Source organism: Protopterus annectens, chromosome 17.part0, assembly GCF_019279795.1.
Source record: "Protopterus annectens isolate FY-2018-M chromosome 17.part0, PAN1.0, whole genome shotgun sequence".
In the NCBI taxonomy this organism is placed as follows: domain Eukaryota; kingdom Metazoa; phylum Chordata; order Ceratodontiformes; family Protopteridae; genus Protopterus; species Protopterus annectens.
In genome coordinates, this window is record NC_056751.1 from 682,905,020 (window position 1) to 682,926,226 (window position 21,207).

The 21,207-nt window shown below is 38.3% G+C and overlaps 1 protein-coding gene across 3 annotated transcripts in view; it reads right to left on the reverse strand.

Moving 5' to 3' along the window:
- Window positions 1-21,207, reverse strand: part of LOC122791791 (galactoside alpha-(1,2)-fucosyltransferase 2-like) — a 396,978-nt gene that overhangs the window by 69,719 nt on the left and 306,052 nt on the right. For all 3 annotated transcript variants that reach the window (XM_044059731.1, XM_044059728.1, XM_044059729.1), the window contains one exon: window positions 20,062-20,194. The gene's annotated coding sequence lies outside the window, so the exon portion shown is untranslated. The remainder of the gene's footprint in view (window positions 1-20,061; window positions 20,195-21,207) is intronic.

A 21,207-nucleotide genomic window follows, 5' to 3' on the forward strand; every position in this document is an offset into this window, starting at 1 on the left:
GTTTCCCAGCCATTTGGCAACTCTTCACTGCCCCCCAGTGCCTGTTTTAACTCTTCCCTGAACTCCACCTCACAATCACCCTTTTTCAACTTCCACCATTTGATCCTTGACACTGCTCCCACACTTGTCCTCCTCTTCTTGATCACCAACATCATCCTACAGACCACCATTTTATGCTGCCTAACTACACTTTCCCCTGTCACCATTTTACAGTCTCCAATCTCCTTCAGACTGGCCCTCCTGCATAGGATATAATCCACCTGTGTGCATCTAAGGGAAAAATTAAGTAGTTTGCTTTTTTTTTTCTTGTACATATGAGTAGATGACTGCAACAAGCAGAGAATATATATATATATATATATATATATATATATATATATCACTGACAGTTAAAGGGAGGATAAATATATTTCAGAAGAGTACATATCTTTAATGGTACAATGAAAAGTGATATGTCTGAGAGATTTCTGCTTTAATTTAAGTATCTGGTTTAGAAAGTTTAAGTATCTAGCATGTACTAGTGTGAAAAGTGAAGGGAGTAAATGATACAGAAGGTTTAGAAAGCCTACCAGTTCATATTATACTATAAAAAAGTAGAGCTATTTACTATAACCGACTGTATTTCTGCAATATTAGTTTAAGGAGAATATAATGCAAAGTATTATGAATGAGAGTTTTGGGTCATAATGTGTTTGAGTTTACTTTGAGACAAAAGTAAATTAATAAACAGGAGTAGATTTTTCAGTATGCATTTTGAGAGATAAGGATTTAAGTTGTTAAGGACAAATATAGAATCAGTGAAGGATCTGAGATCGGAATGATATAAGGTGCTTGAAATTCAGTTGGAATGAATGGTATGTAAGAAAAACACTGGTGTATACTGACATGCAGTTAAAATTGTTTGGAATATGTCATTAGGCAATGGAAAATACAAACCGAAGAGAGAATCTGAAGTTGCAGAAAGAAAATTGTTAATCTAATTTAAAAAAATGGACATAATTTGTTAATCTAAATTAAAAAAAATGGAAATAACTTTTAGAAAAGCAAATGTTTGGTAAGAAAGGAATGAAGGAGAAAGTACCATTTTAATTCTGAAAAGTAAAAAGAGACCTGGGAATTCATTAAAGGACCCTGCATGAGCTGTGCAGCTCATGATAAAAAGGCCCTGCCCCTACAACATGATAGTTTGTAGGCCCTGCCCCCACAACATGATAGTTTGCAAGTCAGAGACATGATAGCTGCAATGAGGAGTGATATCATTAGCAAATTTGCATATCTCTGAATTACAGTTGCTACAATATGCAGAGCATTGCTGATCTGCATGCAGCAGCAGTTAACTGCTGCAACCACATCCTGTAGGCATAGGAACCCCCCAGTCACTCTCCTGCATTCACAAGTACAAATTCAAACACATACACACACACACACACACACACACACACACACACACACACACACACACACACACACACACACACACACACACACACACACACACACACACACACACACACACACACACACACACATACACACACACACACAAACACCACAGTCCCAGTATCTGTCCCCGAGTTGCCACACAACAAATAAAACAAAAAATAAAAAATATATTGAAAAGATAAATGACCCAAGAAACCAGGATCCACCACTTTAGAATTTATTCCAAACTCTTCCACCACTTTAGAATTCTAACCTGTCCCTGAGTTGTCTGACCTTCCAATGACTAAAGGTTCCCTCCCTAAACCCCAAACCCCATAGTTGTTGAAGTCCCATTAAAGCACCCCAGGTGTCTAGTGCTTCCCTCAACACACAACCCCAATCCATAGCACTTCAGTTTAGAGTAATCCCTGGTAGCTAGTGCTTCCCCCCACCTATGAGCCCAGTACTGCTGTAGGTGCCATTACAGCACCAGTGTGGTATGTCTGCAGGCTAGAATTTCCCTGAATGCCGTGATCCCTGTACTGATGCTGATGCCATTAAGACACATGTATAGTATGCCTGGTGGCTAGTGCATCCCCCCACCTTCACCCCTTCCCCATATTACTGTAGGTACTCTTATGGCACTGTAGTTTATAAAAACCCCTGAGGGCTAGTGCATTCCCCAACTCCTGATCCGTGTACTGCTATAGGTGCCATTATGGCACTCAGGTTTAAAGTAATCCCTGGTGGCTAGTGGTTCCCCCACCCCTGGTTCTCACTGTATGGTCCATTTCAGTAGATGAATGCAGGCTTTTGGCCATGTTCCAAGAAATAGTGAGGCCAGCCGTTGCTGTTGTGTATATCCCAACAATATCCTGAATCATTTGGTATGTAGATGTCTTCCTGCAGGTGGTTGCAGGAGAGAAAACATATGTCTTATTAGCATACACCCCTCCTGTGACTGCCTCAGTAGCATACATCACAACTGTGGAACCAGGCATATACTGTGTCATATTTTGTGCCAGAGCACAATGCACCACTGTGTTAGGGCTGTTCCTGAATTCACAAAACTTATGGTGTAGACATCATGGTACCATTATGAATTCCCCAGTGTTTTAAGAAATGCACATGACCTACGGTTACAGAAAAAAATGAAATAAAGGAGAAAATAGGGGAGATTGTGTTTTGTTTTTAGTTACATTATGTTCCTGATATTTACATTTGTATGAAGGATATTAAAGAAGCACTTAAGAATGTTAGGCAGAAGATTACACCAGTAGAAGGTAGTGCAGGATATGTTTATTACAAACATTTAGAGGGCTGGCAGTCAAAGAAATTATTAAGTTTATATATTGAATGTACAAGGAAGACATTAAAATGTGAATGAATTGTGTGATGTACTAATTAAACCATGCTGCAACAGAATGGAAGTAAAGAAGACTTAGAAAGTGGGTGACCAGTCACTTTACCAAATTGTGATTATAAACTTTTAGTAAAAGTAATATAATAACAAGACTAATTATGGTAGCAGAGAATATGAAGATTGCTGATCTAGGCAGAAGAGGGAAAAATAAGAATGTAAGAAAACATCTATTTGTAATTAAAGAGTAAGGACTGTATGAAGAGAAAATGGATAGTGTAACAGAACTGTGAATAATACAAAGTCTGGCTATAAGGTAAGGTAAGGCATTTGATAATATATAACATAAAGCTGTAATACAAATCTTAAGTGGATTAAAAAAGAGGGACTTCCCAAAAGATGAAAGTGTCACATTGCAGAAAAAATGCCATAGGATATTAACTGTGAATAATACAGTCTATAGTTTTTCATCAATAAATTAAATATTCAACACATATATTGATAAATTCCTGCAGTGAACCTTAATACATTCTCCAGTCTTGTCAGCAGTATTTGACATAATGGTTTCATTTTTTTTTTTTTGCTACCTTCCAATATGTGATGCAAAATAACAAAAATGTGACTAAATCTTATGACAGGCTGATTAGTTGGAGCCTGCATGGGAGAATCTAAAGAGACTTCTTCTTTCGGCTTTTCCCAGTTAGGGGTCACCACAGCAGATCACCTGTCCACTCATGATTGGCAGTGGAGTTTTACAGTGTTGAGTTGCCAGCCCAGAACCAACCTTCCACAGAAGACACACACACACATGCACTCACACCTAGGGCCAATTTAGAGTGTCCAATCCACCTACGGCATGTCTTTGGGATGTGGGAGGAAACTGGAGCACCTGGAGGAAACCCACGCAACCACAGGGAGGATATGCAGACTCTGCACAGAAGGCACCCCAGCTGAGGATTTAACTGAAGAACCTCTTGCTGTGAGGCGGCAATGCTAACTGCTGCACCATCGTGGCCGCCCAATCTAAAGAGACTGAACCTTGCATAATAATGGCAATCTAACAAAAAATATTCCTAAGCCTATTTTTCTGGCCATTTTCCAACAAGCTCAAATTGGAAGTGAAAGAGGCTTTAGATAATTTTGCAGGGCTAGTGCAACATTTCCTAAAATGCATTTAAGAAATTAAAGCCAGTATGACATGAAATCAGGAGACCTATCTGCCTTTAGGTTTTCTTAAACAGCACTGCACACGTTTGCATGACAGAGACCATTAAGTACTACTCTAGATGTACTTTTAATGAGAAGAAATCAGGTGTAGGGAACAATAAACTCTGATTAACCACTTTATGTGACATGACATGACCTAAAGCCTCAAAGCCATCTCTTATCTTGACAAACAGTTATTAACACTTACTAGGAAAGAACAAAAGCTTCCTTGTGTTTACTCACCAGTATTTCAGGTTAAACATGAATGTAATGACTTCATGGCAGAAAATATTACCTGACCTTTTAGATCTACACTATCTACACACCTACCCATCCACCTCCACAAACACACAGTTTGGTTTACTCAGCACAGTTTTTTAAAAGAAGGAATGTTGGAATGTAAGCTTCAAACCCAGAATAAGTTTCCAGCCATACCAGACGCAGTGGCAGAAGTGTAGTAATTTTGATATTTCAAAAACATCACAGAAGCAGAAAACAAGTTCTTTCTAAATTCTATTTAATTGCTGCCCATAAAATCAAGCCCACATTCCCTTAGTCAACACAGGGAAAAAAAACACATCTGCCTTCTCACTGGGTGAACATAAGTTACAGTCCACTAATTGTTGGCTTTTCTAGTTTTGCCTTCTAAGAAGGACCAGTGAAGATACTCTGCGAAACTAAGCACAAATATCAATTATAAGTCAGAAGTTACCATCTCACACACACACACAAGCTTCATTCCAAGACAACAATTCCTGCACACAGGCTTCATTCCAGGACAATAATTCCCACAAACTATTCCTTTCTGTTATCATCTGAAGGTTAAAAAAGAAATCCAGTCATTTCCAAAAGACAAAAAAAGAAGAAAAACATAAGCTTTTGACAAAAAAAAAATGACAACCTCCAGCATATCAGAAGAAGTCGAACTGCAAAGAGTGTGTGTGTCAGCTTCTCGGGCAGGGACACAAAGCACTGTTTGGACAGAGAGGGTGCTGGAGGTCTTGGCTTAGTCAGTCAGTTGAGATCTCAACTCTAAAGCTATGCCAGTGGGGAGTCTTATTAGGGATCTGGAGAAAGAGGAAGAAACCAACCCTGGACTGACTGTAGTCTCTGTGTACTGTTAAGGGAAATTGCGCTTGATGCAGCGAGCTACATCTGGAAGTACTGTGCATGTACTTGTCATCCTTCCAAATGTATGTCCCCCACTGGTGCTAGTGGTGAGGACTGAGGCTCCTTGATTACTGTTGCCAGTGGTGGGGTGCCACAACATGCACACACACAAAAGCTTTGTTGGGTATTTACAGAAGTATTGATGCAGCTCTTGAATGCAGCAGTTGCAGAGCTCATAAGGCTACAGCAGGGTGTTAGGGGTTAGGGTGCACTTTGTGGTAGTAGTGAGTGGCAGGATTCGTGATAACCTGACTGACCCCACACATGAGTCAGGTTCAGCCCTGCCATGGCTGAGATGGTTCTGCTATTCCCAATGAATAAGAAGAGGATAGATGCTGGTGGTAGCCGATGGTCAACTGTGAGGAGGAAAAAAAGAAGAGATGAAAGATTTGCTCTCCTCTATTAATGGACAGTCATTAGCAGTCCGTGCACATGGGGAAAGCGTTTAATGCGTCTGGTGTGATGCAGATGCCTATACCAGCAAACTGGTGTAGAGCTTATGTCTTAAGGAATAAGAACCCTACTGTAAGCTTTAATGTGGATGCCCTCATGGGCTTACATACTGAGTAGGGGAGTGGAGGAGGGGATGATGGGTTTAAGGCAGATGGGGAGGTGTGATGCTGATATCAGAATTATCCTATGGGCCTTCAGACTGCCAGTTGATATTGTCTGTGGCATGGGGTTTATTAGCCACATGATGGGCATTAGACTGCAGAAATAGCTAATGCTCTACACATGTCCAGGATAAAACAATCCTCACATCTGCCTAGATGATAGCTTCACCTGATTGGCTTTTGCCGTATTGCCACTGTCAGGGAGCACATAGGTACATCCCATGATAGAAAGGCTGGCAGTCAGCAAGTAAGGAGGCAGGAATCATACAAAAATGTCAATAAGTGACTTTCTTCATCTTTCAGCTACTTTTATTCTTTTAATTTTATCCAGCCATGCAGGGAACCATGCTTCCACCCTTCCCTCCCTGTGTCTATCCATCTTGTAAACCAGTTGTCTTGGTTTTAGATGTTTCTAATTATACATTTACATCTTATCATGTGCAATTTTTGAGTTAATATTTCTGAATCATCTGGATGTAATTCAGTCATGTCTGTTGTACTATATGATTAATTAATTAATTAATTAACTAATTAATGTATTTATTTATTTTACTGTTTGATGACTGGGGATGTCCACTGGGCTCAGAGAGCCCGTTTTCAGTGGAGGCCCGGGGAGAAAAGCTCCATATTACAAAGTTTAGATACAGATATAATATAGAAAAGAAGAACAATTTACAATTATGTTTCATGCTAGAGAGCAGGTGTAATTTCTTAGGTACATGTTACCTTTAGATACAGACACAATATTATTAATGAACAATTTACAGTCACATTTCATGTTAGAGAGCAGGTGTAAATTCTTAGGTACATGGTACAAATTTTATATTTACAATATGTACATATGTGTGGTAGCCTATAGATCATAGCTAGAGAGCCTAGTAATCATAGCTGGAGAGAGGGTTAGAGGTAGAGAGAGAATTATAGGACTAAGTGGGAAGAATGCAGTTGCATTTTCTGTTAGATTTAAGGTAGGAATGTAACTGAGATTTAAAGTTTTCAAAGTTTGTACAGGTCCTTAGAGAGGAAGGAAGAGAATTCCATTGTTTTGCTAAGGAAAAGGATAGCAGGAGTTGACCAGCAGGGTGATTGGGTTTTCGGACACAAATTAGGTTTTGGTGAGTAGATCTGAGAGTTCTCTGAGGGGTGTAGGGGAGAAGGATGTTGCATAGAGCAGGGCACTTAGAGGGTTGAAAGATTAGTTTGTGGGCTGTGGTAATCTGAAGATAGTCTAGATGGTTGGAGAGTTCAATCCAGTGTAACAAATTAAAGGCATTACAGTGATGGGAGGAGTATTTGGCTTTGGTGACAAATTTAGAAATCTTATTATAACAGACTTCCAATTTTGAAGTGAGTGTGGCAGAAAAGTTAGTTAATAGAATCAAACAAACATATATTGTTTAACGTCTGCATTTGGTCAGCAAGAATTTGGTCTGCGGTAAGTGATTTTAGCAGCCTGATTCACAGCCAAGTTACTATTTGACTGTGGGTTTATTGAGTGCTGTCATGAGACTTCTGAATAAATAACCACATCCTCTTCCCATTTGCTGCATCCTGTGTGAGCTACTGCTGATTTGAATGTTTGCAATTTCTTGGTTTTGGATTTTAAACACATTCAGTAGTTCAGTGATCATAATTCGAATAGTTTCAGTAATTAACTTACTTGTCTTTACCATAATGTTGATTCTTGGTATGTACTGCAAAATGTTTCAGAACTTTGAAATGACTAGCTTCTTGTTCAAGAACTGAATTGAGATTTTCCTGTGTCAGAAGTCAGACCAGACCTCCCAACTTTCCGGAATTACTTGGTTTTTACTGAGTTTTGGGGTCCAAAACATGGGGTGCCACGATTCCCGACTGGCACCCCTCCATTTCCGATTTCCCGGGCTGTTTTTTTTTAAGTCTGCCCCCCCCCCCCGGCTTTTTGAGCTGACGTCATTGCGTGCGTGATGACATCAGCTCTGTGAAACGGCCTGCCAACCTGTCAGAATTGAGCTCAGCTAGCTCAAACAATAACGTGTGTGCGTGCATTTCTAGCGCCTAGCTGCCGCAAGTGAGAATGGAACAAGAGAAACAAGCTGGGAATGGTGGAATTTTGCTGCCACGAGTGAGACGAGCTGGGAATGAGCTGCCGCAAGTGAGATGAGCTGGGAATAAGCTGCCGTGAGTGAGAGAATGGAGCTGGGTAAGACAAGCAAATGGAACTTGTGTGTAGCAAATGAACTTAGCTGCATGAGACAAGGAACGTTTGACTTAGCTGCTGAGAGAGATGACGAGACAGGGACTTTGAACTTAGCTGCCCCCATTCCTTATCAGATCTGTCTCTGATGTGGGATCTTTCCTGAGCATAGGTTACCTGCAGTGTAGTTGGGTGCTCAGCTCATGTACTATGAGCCAGTCCTAGATTTCATAGATTTTCTTATTTATAAGGATCATGTGCCTATACGCTGTGTCAACATTTTGCTTCTAATTTAAGTGTTTACTGCATTTAGTTTCACTGTTTTTGCTTAAAAGAGAGAAAAGTGGCTAGTCCTTCTGACTTCAGCTAGAAAATGCAAAGAGAACATTTTTATTAGACCCTTGCTATGTTTTTCAGTATATTTTTTTACTTATCAATATTATTCTTATTCTTTGTAGATCATTTTTGCATGGCAGTAATCTAAAACACTGACCAGTAAAGCTGGTTAATTAGAAATTTTCTAACTTGGTCCTTCTGTACTTTGCCTTTCTTACATTCATTTTATCGTGTATTTTCCCTTTCTTTGATAAGCTAGTTCTCTGTTGTCAGTAACCTGCAAATGCAGTCACTTCTGTATGCTAGAGTGATTCCTTGATAAATTCCTACTTTTTCCTCACTATACTTTGCTGCATAGTCCCACAATAGGCTGGGGTTACATCAGCAAGCTAATCATTACTATAATGAGGGATGGGAGGGTGACCTAATGGTTAAGGTGTTTGCCTTACAAACACAAGGTGCAGGGTTTGAGTCTCACAAGGGATAATTGGCTAGGCTTACAATGGCTCGCAAGGGCAGTTAGCTTAGTACTAACCTATGAACCTATAATGTACAACTTACGTAAAACCACTGAAGTGATGTTGCATGAAAAAGGAAAACGTTCACAGCAATCAGTTTACTTACAAGTGCAAATTTGTGAAAAGCTGAGGTACTGAAAGCTATAGAAACATTGTCGTGGACGTTTTAAGTGTTTTTTTATGACTTAACTATATTATGTAAACAGTTAATTGTAACCAGATTGTAATACAAATTACTTTCTTCCTGTCACTTACAGTCAATGTTGGCTAAATTCATAACTAATTTTCGGAATAATTTATTGCTTTAAGCGGCAGAAGTAGTAGGTAATAGGAATGTAGGGCTTACTGGCCTTATTTGTAAATGCAATCTAGTCCCTTTTTTGTTGGGAGGTGAATGTAAGATTCAGTGGCTTCAACTTTTTGGGAAGTACAATGTATATATTGTATAATTTATGAAGGCAGGTCAGAGCTAGCAAGTATGGCAAGTGCAAGGCAAACAAACATGTATAAAACAAAAAAGCAAAAAAAAACCATTGTATAATTTATATATTCTTATGGTTGTTGAAAGTGTGTCCATTACTTTCTGATTTATTCTATGCGCAATATTACTATCTAATTTTACTTGCCTTTGTAACTGATGTGATTGCATTCAACTGCGCTGTGCCTAAAATTGATCCATTGTGATCAGTGCTAAACAACCTCATTTAAATCCTGAACATATTTATTTGGGTCATTGAGGGTGGTATCCCAAATAGTTTTCACAGGTGTATCATTTTTTGCATCATAGCTTCCTTTAGTAAAGTCTAAGAAAAATTAATTATTTATGCTTCAGTTTGATAATACTACTGTGGCCTTTGCTACTAAGATTATAACTGTAGTTGGGGAGCAGAAAGATCCTGAATTTCTCAGTAGGACATGAAAGATTTTGCCACCTTTAGTTGGATTTCTTTTATAATTTGTTTGATATTATTTTGATAAATATAGTTGATTGATATTTTAATGTATTTATTTGCTGTTGAAAAGTTTGGATAGATAAATACCCCCAGTGCTGAGAGAGATGAGAACAGGAACTTTGAGCTTAGCTGCTGAGAGAGATGAGGAAAGTGTGTGTGTAAGTAGACTTTTATGATGGAAATATTATGAATTGGGCAGTTTTGTCATTATTGGTTCATGCATTTTGTTTCATTGCTTACTGGGAAAATGTTCAAACAATAAATGTAAAATGTGCTCTAAGTCTAACAAGTGTGCTGTAAACGGTGCAAAACTAGGTAGTGGAACATTGGAATGGCTGCAGGGGGACTCTGGTGCCATACTTTGATTGTCCTTAGGGTTGCCACCTTCCTTCACGGCTAAAACCGGAGCAAAGCCACGCCCCTCGCGTCACCAGTAACCCCACCCACCCCAACCCCCTCTCCCGCCAACATACCTCCTATTTTGTGATGTCACGACAGCATCACTCAATGGGAATGCCCTATTTTTTCGTTCCCGCCACCTGCTTTTGGCTGATTTATTATGCTTTTCTGTAAAAAAAGCATAGTAAATCAGCCGATTTACAAACTCTGATAGTCTGTTTCCTTTTTGAAACAGAATACTGGAGTTTGTACAGTGTTTTCCGGACTACCGGAGAATCAGTTTGATTTCCTGATAGTCCGGAAAAAAAACGGAGGGGTGGCAAGCCTAATTGTCCTTCAGTTTGCGTTTGAAAGCTGGTATCCCACAATTTAATTGGAGTGGGCAGGGTTACGTAATTATGTATGCATATTTTACGCTAATCAGTGTACAGATTAGTACCTATTTTTCACGGGCCTTGTCCTGATTTTTTTTGTTTCCAGGTTGAGAGGTATGAGTCAGACATTTCTTCTAAGCCTCATAACTTGATTATTAGAAATGTTCTATGATTTATTTGCATCAACAGTGTTTTGCATTTCATAGTTTTAACAATATGAATGAATTTTGTGTATACACTTTTAAATTCCATGTCTCTTATTATTGCTTTCCTGAACCAACTTGATAAAGAATTTCATTGCTTAGTTATGTCATGATAGATGTCATTCAGAAATGTTATTAGAATGTAGTCCTTTGGATTTGGCTTACCCTTTTTGTTTTCTGTTAATTTAGAAATACTTGTGGAAGCAGATAAAATCAGCGTTGACTTTTTGTTACTAAATTACTTAAAAATTATCTTAGCAAATACGTTTGTTTCATTTCTGCTTGCAGTTTATTTATGTGCAATTTTTATGAGGTGCTTTGGTAAAAAAAATATAAAATAAAATAGAAAAACAAGTTGTTTCAGTAGTCCAAAAACATTAATGATTCAAAAGCATTTGCAAATGCTGTAACACAATGCTAACTATCAAAGATGTCAAAGCATGTCAAGACACAATGCCTCTTATGTATGCAGCTGGGTACAGGATAACACAGATATTCTGGTAAAGGATTAAACAGTAAATTAAATCAGTCTTATCACTTGCAGAATACATGATACTAAACTGCAACAGAGTAGCTGGATTATGGCTGGTCATGTGTCCAACATGACAGGAACAGTATGTGCACTCACAACTGCAAAACCACAACTCATAGTTACAGCATGAACACTATTAGCAGGTCAAAGAGAGCCAGTGTAGCAAAGTGACAGGCTAGGAAAGGCAGAAGGGGAAGGGGAGAGCCAGCAGAGGAAAACACATAAGTGCCAAAACTTATATACAGTTCTTTCTGTGAAATGTTGTCACATTCTCCCTAACCACTGCCTTGCACTGGTTGAGCTGGTCGGGGTTGTGCCACTGCCAGGAATACTTACACTGCTTACTGGAGGTGGGGATACCAGTGGCATCAATCACTGCACTAGCAAATTGAGAAAGGCTTCGACATTACATAATAGGCTGCCATTACAACTTATGAGGCACAACAGTCCCTGTGCAGTAACTACAAAAAGATATCTCAGTTTTCTGGTTGTTACAGGCAAGAATCCTGCTGAGCCAGCTCTGATGATGCAAGGGTTCAGGGTTGGCATAATGGTTAAGGTGTTTACCTTAGACACACAAGGCACAGGGTTTGAGTCTTACCTTTAAAAAGCATGACTAGACTTAAAAAACAGGGGTCATTAGCTTAGTAATCACCTATACATTTTCACTATATAGGTCTTCACTAGGAGCAAAATGGTAGCTTTGTGTGCAGAGCTGCATGTTACAGACATCATGTGATGTTCCTCATTGGGCAGTAACAGTACACTACTGAAAGTATCACTAGTATAGAGTCATAGCACAAGGATAATGTGCACATATCCTATCGTCCAAGGATGGGCATGGACATGCATGTTAGTGCTGCCTGGCTGTGATAGCACAATATGTTATGGCAGTGATTCAAAGATGATCACACTAAGTTACTTTGTTTGCATACTCACCAAACTATGAGGGCAGTTGTAGTACAATAAAAAGTGTGGTCACCATGTTGTGAAACAGCACATTAAGATGAGCGAGTTAAGAAAAGAAAATCGGTAGAAAAGAATTTGTGTTGCAATGCAGGCACAATGAAAGAAGATAAGACACTTGGTAATGCTTTCTACAGTGCAATGAGTACCCATAGTGCATAGCAGGAACACGGACAGAGAGGCGAAAGTAGATGGGAGTAAGGTAACATAGAACAAGAGTGTGACAGGATAACGTTCAGCAAACGAGAGTAGCATTGCTGGACTTGAATTCATCTTCAGCTCTTGGTCAGTACCTTCATGAGGTGGACCCTGTTTTTCACAAAATCTCACCAAGACAACACTGATATATAGAATGTATTTTTATAGCATATATGATGGACAGAAGTAGGTTAAAAATAAAAAAAAGATAGCTGCGTGCACAAGACCCAGGATAAAAAAGTGCCCAATCTTGGTAGCTACACTTTTGCTAGGACTGGAAAACATGACAGTGTGGAATCCTCAAGACACAGAAACATTCCTACAATGGGGCTAGGCCAGGGCCAGGGGGAGGATGGCCCCCTGTTGTAGAAGAAGATATTAATCCACAAAAATCACAAAAATTCATAGGCCAAAAAAGAGCCATAAAGATGATAGAGTGGACTATTAAGGATATGAAAGAAATTATGTATTGCTACTATTATCCAAGTAGCCCAGAATTTCCCAACAAAAGGTATATGAAAACATTAAGAGAAAAATTAGAGGAAAGAAAAATACTTCCACAAGAAAAACTGACAGAAATTTCAAATACAAATACAAATTTGTACTCATTAATACAACAGATCCATGAAAAACACCATATACACCAAGAAACATTGGGCCATTTGGAAAAAGAAGTGAACGAGGAAGTGTGAAAATATGAAGAACACAATCTAGAGACTTTTGAAAGCTATAAAAAATATGGAAGTGGGAAAGAAAGAAACGTGATACAGTGCAATATTTATGCAAAGGAAAAAGCAAACCTAATCAATACAAAAAGAGCAGCACCAAAGATATTTGAAGAGAAATATAAGCGAGGGCCTACAAATGTGAAAAATTTTACAATACAAAAAAAAAATAGGAAAATAAAGAGGAAAAGTAGAAAAGAGGATTATTAATGAAGAAGTCAAAGAAATAGAAACTGAGGTTATGGATTACCTGCGAAGTGAAGAACTTAGTGTAGAAAATCTAATTCAGATAACATCACAGCAGGTTAGAGCAATGGATCCCCAAATTAAAGAGAAACTAGTGGAGCGGGAAACATTTGATCAGTTACCATATGAAGATACTTTGGAGCATTCCATAGGAAACCAGTGCAAACATTCAGTTGGAGTTGGACAGCAAGGGAAGAAACAGGAGACTGTGGCAGCTCTGACACAGTCAATGTTGTGGAGTGATAGGCCAGTGAGTTCCAATATGAAAGAGCAACAGATGACACAGGATGAAACTGGATGAAACTAAAGAGAATGTGGCACAGGAAGATGCTCTGGAACCTTCTATAGAATGCCTGCAAAAAATGGAGAACAAAGAATGTGCCCTCAGTTTAGAAGAAAATGACTTAAGAGAAGAGTTGCTGGATATAATAGAGATGGGCAGACATACAAAATCAATGAAAGAAATAAAATACAGAAGGTCAATAAAACCCAGAAAGTTAGAAGTTTGATGAACTAAATGAACACAGTAATTAGGATTGTCCATAGAAATTCATGAGATATAATAGAAGTAAATAGGACATATTAGTGTGCAGCTAAATTAGCAACAGATAAAGACTTACCATAAGAACTCAGGGTAGTAATGGAAAGGAAGGGGGGAGAAATCAAATGCCCCATAGAAATACTGAATAGAGAAAACTATGAAGCAATTAAGACAAGAAGTGCCACTGTTAGAAGGCTATAGAAGAGGGAACAGATCAGCAAAAATACTAAGAAAGATAGATGTGATAAAAGCAATGCACAGTATTAGAACAGATCAGGATCTATCATGCATTGTCACAAATAGTAAACTAAAAATATCAGCACAGGCAAAAAATTTAGAAGATATGTAGATAAATATAAAGGAAAAGTAGAAAATAAGCAATTTATTAATGACCCAAAAAAGTTTTATAGAGAATTGGGAAAAAAGGCAAAAGAAACTGAAATACCACAAAAAAAGAAAAAATAGATACATTTTGGTGAAACAACCATGAAGATCCCATGGAAGATAACAAAGGTGGTAAATGGACAGCAGAAATAAAAGAAAGAATAAGAAGTTTATATGTACAGGATATGAAATGGGATGAAGTAATGGCTAGAGAGATTGAAACAAAATTAAGAAAAACTTCTAACTGGAAACCCCCAGGCCCAGATGCAGTACCTAACTTCTGACTAAAGGTATTAACATCTTTGCATGAAAATTTAGTCATGAGTAAGAACTATTTATAAGCATACCCTGAACAGACATCAACTTGGTTAACAAGAGGAAAAACAAAAGTGAACCTGCAAGCTGTCCTAAAAACTATAGGTCAATAACTTGCCTTCCGATGACGTATAAACTATACACTGGAATTGATGCCAAAAGAGTTTATAGTCATTTAGAAGAAAATTCAATCATGGCAATAGAACAAAAGGGTAATAAAAAAAAGCCAAATAGAACAAAGGACCATTTGTTGTTAAATAAAGTCATAATGGAGAACTGTAAAAAGGGGAAGACTCTAAGTATCGCATGGTTAGGCTACAAAAAAAAAAAAAAAAACATTTGATAGTATCCCACATTCATGGATAAAACAGTGCTTAGAAATGTATAAGATACACCCTGCACTGATCGACTACATTACAGCGACCATGAAACAGTGGCAGATCACTTTACAATTAAGCCATGATAAAGGATAAATTATTATTCCAGGATAAAAATTCAAAGGGGGATATTCCAGGGTGACTCTCTGTCACTGCTGTTCTTTTGTCTTCCGCTTAACCCATTAAGCTCTCTACTTAACAGATTAGGTTATGGCTACAATTTGGCTGCCAGAAAACAACAGAGTGTAAAGACTTCTCATCTTCTTTTTGTTGATGATTTAAAACTGTATAGCTCATCAGATGAGGATCTGAAAGTACAACTGCAATTGGTTAAAACTTTCTCAGATGATATAAGAATGTCATTTGGTCTTGATAAATGTGCAAAAACAACCCTTAAAGCAGGAAAGCCGCGGCACTAAGAAAACATCAGTTTGAGACAAGAATGTGATATTAATGAACTTGAGCAAGAGGGAGTCTATAAATATTTAAGAACTGATGACGGATCAACAATAACACATGAGTAAATGTGAGAAAAACTTAGTAGGGAATATTTTAGAAGACTTAAATTAATAGTGAAAACAGCATTGACATCAAGGAACAAAGTCCAAGTTATAAGCCAATTTGCTCTTCATGTCCTAACTTACAGTTTTGGAGTGACTGACTGGCCCCAAAAGGTGCTGGATAGGTTGGACAGAAAAACAAGAAGGATGCTTCATTTGTATCATATGATTTATAAAAATCAGTGCATACCAAGATTATATATTCCCTGTTGTAAAAAAGGTATGGGCCTCCTCAGAATTGATTACATGTATAGATCTGCAGTCCTGAGACTGCATCCATATTTGCTGAACTCACAAGATCCAAACATAGTGAAAGTTTTGAAACATATGGAGAATAAGCCTAACATGACTTCCCTGATTAGTTTAGCAGAAGCATATCGGTGTCAAGTGGGAATGGATATCAAACCAGAAGTAGATAAAAATCAGGCAGCAACTGAATGTGCCAAAAAACAAAAGAAAGAATATAAGGTGAAGGATCAAATGAGAGGGCAAGAAATGTGGAAAATGCATAAATATAGCTGTAAGTATAGGAAACTCTTTGGACAACCTCGTGTTGATCATGATTGAATGCAAGAATAGTTAAGGAGTTAATAGTTAAGGATGAAATTTATATCACATGGGATCACCCATTACCAACAGTTCAAAAAAGAGATCTAAAAAAAACAGATATAGTAATCCACGAAAAGAAGATAAAATTAACATTGATCATTGAAATTGGTACACCCAGTGACTACAGTGTCTTACGTACAGAGAGACACAAAGTCAGAAAATACCAGGATTTGAAGGCAGTAACAAGGGCAATGTGGAAGAAGGATACTCAGACAGTTCCAATAGTAGTAGGAGCAACAGGTCTTATAAAAACAAATTTTCATAGTTAGATATGTTATTAATACATAACTCCATACGGATTGCCGAAGGAGTCATTACTGGGCACATTGCAGGTGCTGTGAAGACCACAATGGGCCAACATCAAAGATTGAAAAAATGTTAACTTCATGAACTTTAACCATACTTTGGCTTAGGAATGGGGTCCATTACCATCATGGAATTAGAAACCCAAAAGACTTGGAAAAATTAAAAAAGTAAGACAGATTAATGTCCAGCTAAGGAGGCTCACTATGATAGAGAAAATCACCCAAGGACATGATGGGTTAATGTTCAGCCCAGAAGGTGGGCTCATCAAGACATAGAATGGACTAGAGGTTCATGCATGACAGATGCCCTCTGGACAAACTGCAGCACATGATACAGAAGAAACAATGACCCCTGTGATCAGGTCAAGAGATAGCCATATGCAGAGATGCATGTAAGAGGCAGATGATGTGCACAGCACTACAGGCTGTCAGCACAGTGCTACTGACATCTATACAAGATGCATGTAAGGGGCAGATGATGTGCACAACACTACAGGCTGTCAGCACAGTGCTACTGACATCTATACAAGATGCATGTAAGAGGCAGATGACGTGCACAGCACTACAGGCTGTCAGCACAGTGCTACTGACATCTATACAAGATGCATGTAAGAGGCAGATGATGTAAACAGCACTACAAGCTGTCAGCACAGTGCTACTGACATCTATACAAGATGCATGTAAGAGGCAGATGACGTGCACAACACTACAGGCTGTCAGCACAGTGCTACTGACATCTATACAAGATGCATGTAAGAGGCAGATGACATGCACAGCACTACAGGCTGTCAGCACAGTGCTACTGACATCTATACAAGATGCATGTAAAAGGCAGATGATGTAAACAGCACTACAGGCTGTCAGCACAGTGCTACTGACATCTATACAAGATGCATGTAAGAGGCAGATGACATGCACAGCACTACAGGCTGTCAGCACAGTGCTACTGACATCTATACAAGATGCAGGTAAGAGGCAGATGACGTGTGCAGCACTACAGGCTGTCAGCACAGTGCTACTGACATCTATACAAGATGCATGTAAGAGGCAGATGACGTGTACAGCACTACAGGCTGTCAGCACAGTGCTACTGACATCTATACAAGATGCATGTAAGAGGCAGATGACATGCACAGTACTACAGACTGTCAGCACAGTGCTACTGACATCTATACAGAGCTAGAATTATTACTGATAGCAGCATGAAATTTAGTAAGCATGCTTCATCAGTTATTAACTAGGCAAAACCAAAACTGGTGCAGTTCTATGGTTTTCAGTTCCCAATAACTAGATAATTTAATTTTAATTTTTAAAAGCTTAAAAGCTCTATAAGGCTGCACATACAGTATGGTGATTTGCTTTGGTCCCTCTCTTTAAGTTTAGATAGCCATAAGCTGAAAAAAATTCAATATCTTTTTACTAAGTGTTTAAGGGGTGTCTCTTTCTAGTTCTGGACCTGTTTTCTCACAGATATGAAGGACTATGAGGTGACCTAATATTGGTCTTTCATACAAAGAATGATGAATTTCTGAGGTAGGACCTTCGGACCCACTTTTATTCATGCTCTGTAGATCTAAGGGGTAGTTTAGATTAGAAGCACTCATCGCTGGTGGTGCAGTGATACAATGCCTCTTAGTGCTTAATTCTGTTTTGGTTCTCAGCTAGTGGGCCTTCTGTGTGGAGTCTGTACATCCTTCATGTGTCCATGCTTTTTCTTCTGGGTATTTTAGTTTTTATCCATGACTCAAAGATGTGCTGTTGCTGAAATGTAAATCCTCTAAATTGTTTGTAGGCATGTGTGTTATGTGAAAATGTGTGTGTGTGTGTGTGTGTGTGTGTGTGTGTGTGTGTGTGTGTGTGTGTGTGTGTGTGTGTGTGTGTGTGTGCGCACAAGTATATGTGTGTGTTGTGTGTGTATGTGTGCATGCGCGTGCACGTTTGTGTTTGCGTATGTATGTGCATACGTGTGCACTCGTGTTTTTCTGTATATGCACATGTGAGTATGTCTGTGTGCATATGTGTGCATTTGTCTACTCGTGTTTCTGTGTGTGTGTGTGTGTGTGTGTGTGTGTGTGTGTGTGTGTGTGTGTGTGTGTGTACAAGTATATGTGTATGCGTTGTGTGTGTGTGTGTGTGTGTGTGTGTGTCTATATGTGCACGCGTTTGTGTGCGTATGTGTATATGTGCATGCACATGAGCGTGTGTGTGTTTTGTGTGTGTGTGCATGAGTGTGTATACATGCATCCTGCAATGGACTGGTAGCCAATCCAGAATTTTTTCCACATCGTACACTAGGATAAGCTCCAGATTAAGAGTAAGTGGGCAATCAACAGATGAATAACTGAATGAATTACAGTTGCTCAGGCAGTTACTGAACACAGCCATTGTGCTTGCAGAATAGGTTCCTGTTAAAAAACATTCTCTCTCTACATACAAAATGCTCTCTCATGAACATCTTTTAAATCTCTTCTTTATTTTTATAGGAACTCAAAATGTCTTTGAGTATTTTTGTGACTGACCTATATTTCTGTCTATCAGTATGGTATGCATATATAGATGTATGCACATGTGTTCATACTTATGCAAAATGTAAGTGCACAAAAAATAAACAAAAAACATTCACCAGTTGGTGGGAGGGTGGGTAGAGTTCTCCATACCGTTCTGATAAAATATAGCTAGGAGTAGTCATACTGTAGTGTAAATTATATTTGGGTATAAAATCAGATGTCTTTGTAACAGAAGTCAAGATTATTAAGTAATGCAGATTTTGAACAGGTATGTGAGACAAATTATCCTACAGACCACTTGTCTTCGGGCAGTTGTATCTTTATTCACCTTCTATACTGGGGAGATTTATGGCCCATCTTTGGCCAAAGAAACAAATATTCAAATTAAATTCTGGCTCACAAGTTTTAACAATTGCCATAGTGTTGGACCACTCATTATGAAATATATCTTAGAAGCCCATCCTGTGAGTTGTGGCACCTAGGACATTTTATCACTATTCCCAATCACTTTTTGAATGAGACAAATGAAATGATTATGGCAGCAAATGGCATGAAGTCAATCTTATATGAATGGTACATTGAAAACTTGACTTCCTGGTACTAAAAGGAGATGTTATTATGAGTAAATGATGATAAATAAAACTGAGTCCCAAGATCCTTCCTTAGTAATTCATCATTCTTTGTATGAAATACCAATATTAGGTCACCTGATAGTCCTTTATATCTGTGAGAAAACAGGTCCAAAATTAGAAAGAGAAATCCAGGCTCACAACTGCCAACGCTATAATTAAAACAGAGCAAAGGTTTCATAATTGTAATGCTAGAGAATTACCTGGACAAGCACAACACTTCTTTTGATTATTTTTTTTTCTAAAAGGTGATTTCACAGTTGTAATTTATAATTTCCTTTTGAGTTCTTGAATAACAGGAGTAGAATTCTGGAGATGGACTTCTCAAAATACAGTGTTAAAAAGTTCATACAAACTGGTAAGAAATTGTAATATTATTGACACTTGTTGAACTTTAAATAAATAATAATGTACAATAATTAACAAGTCTTCTTACCTCAGGTTGAGGTCATTTCACAAGGAGTGAAGCTATGTCTCCAGTTAAGAAAACTGTCGGTCCTGTACATCCTTGTTGATAATGGTTCATTGCAGTACATTGACTGATTTCATCAAATCTTACAAGACAAGAACTAGGAATCCAAACATGTAGAAAAGAAATATCAAAATATACTTCTTGTATACAAAACAGATAAGCAGAGCATGTTTTTGCTGAATACAGGAAATATCAAAATGTACTTTGTACGTACATCAAAACAACTAATACGCACAAAAGGCATGCATAAAGTAGAACATGTTATTGTTCAGTGAGTACAAGCCCCTATAAATATCCCAGTGTAAGGGTTGTGCCCCATAATCCTGGTGCTTTATTATGACAGCACTGACATGACAAGAACATGGCGGAATTGCTTTGTTACGTCTCCAGTACTTTTTTGCCTTGAAGTTATTATAATAAAGTAGAAGACTGGGGTTCAATCCCCCATAAGGAATGTATGGTGTTTACATATGTTTTAGAATTCTGTTCCATAGTAAGTTGTTTTCTTTAGTTTGTTTATTTTTCTGTTTTTCAGTATTTTGTAGTCACGTAGTTCAGGATTCAACTTATAGGACCTTATAGGGTTTTCAGTCTTGCAGTTTCCATTATTCAAGATTCTTCAAATTGGGTTATAACACACTGCAATAAAACAGATGTTAACTATAGTTGAAGGAGGTGGGTCTAAATGTAGTGACAGAAGAGAACATGGAAAATCGCTTTTATTATCTTTTTGGCTCAGGATCTCATTAGAATGTTAAACCTTTCTCCCTCCATGGTGACTCTGTTGACACATTTCTTTCTAGATAGGATGTTATTTTAACTCTTTCTCTCTCTCTCTCTCTCTCTCTCTCTCTGTCTGTCTCTTTCTCTCTCTCTCTGTTTCTCTCAGTGCATCTGTCCATTGCAAGATCTTCCAGTATCTGGGCCACTAATCAAATCCAAGTCACCTATAGTCATGGATGCATTCCTCTATGTCACAGACATGGCTAGCTTTGCTTTTATTTATGAGAAAATAGCTTTTTTCTTTACAATAAACTCATACTGGTGTGACAGCTAGGAGGGTGTCTGTGGTATAATCATGAAGATCACTGACAGACTACATAATCTGAC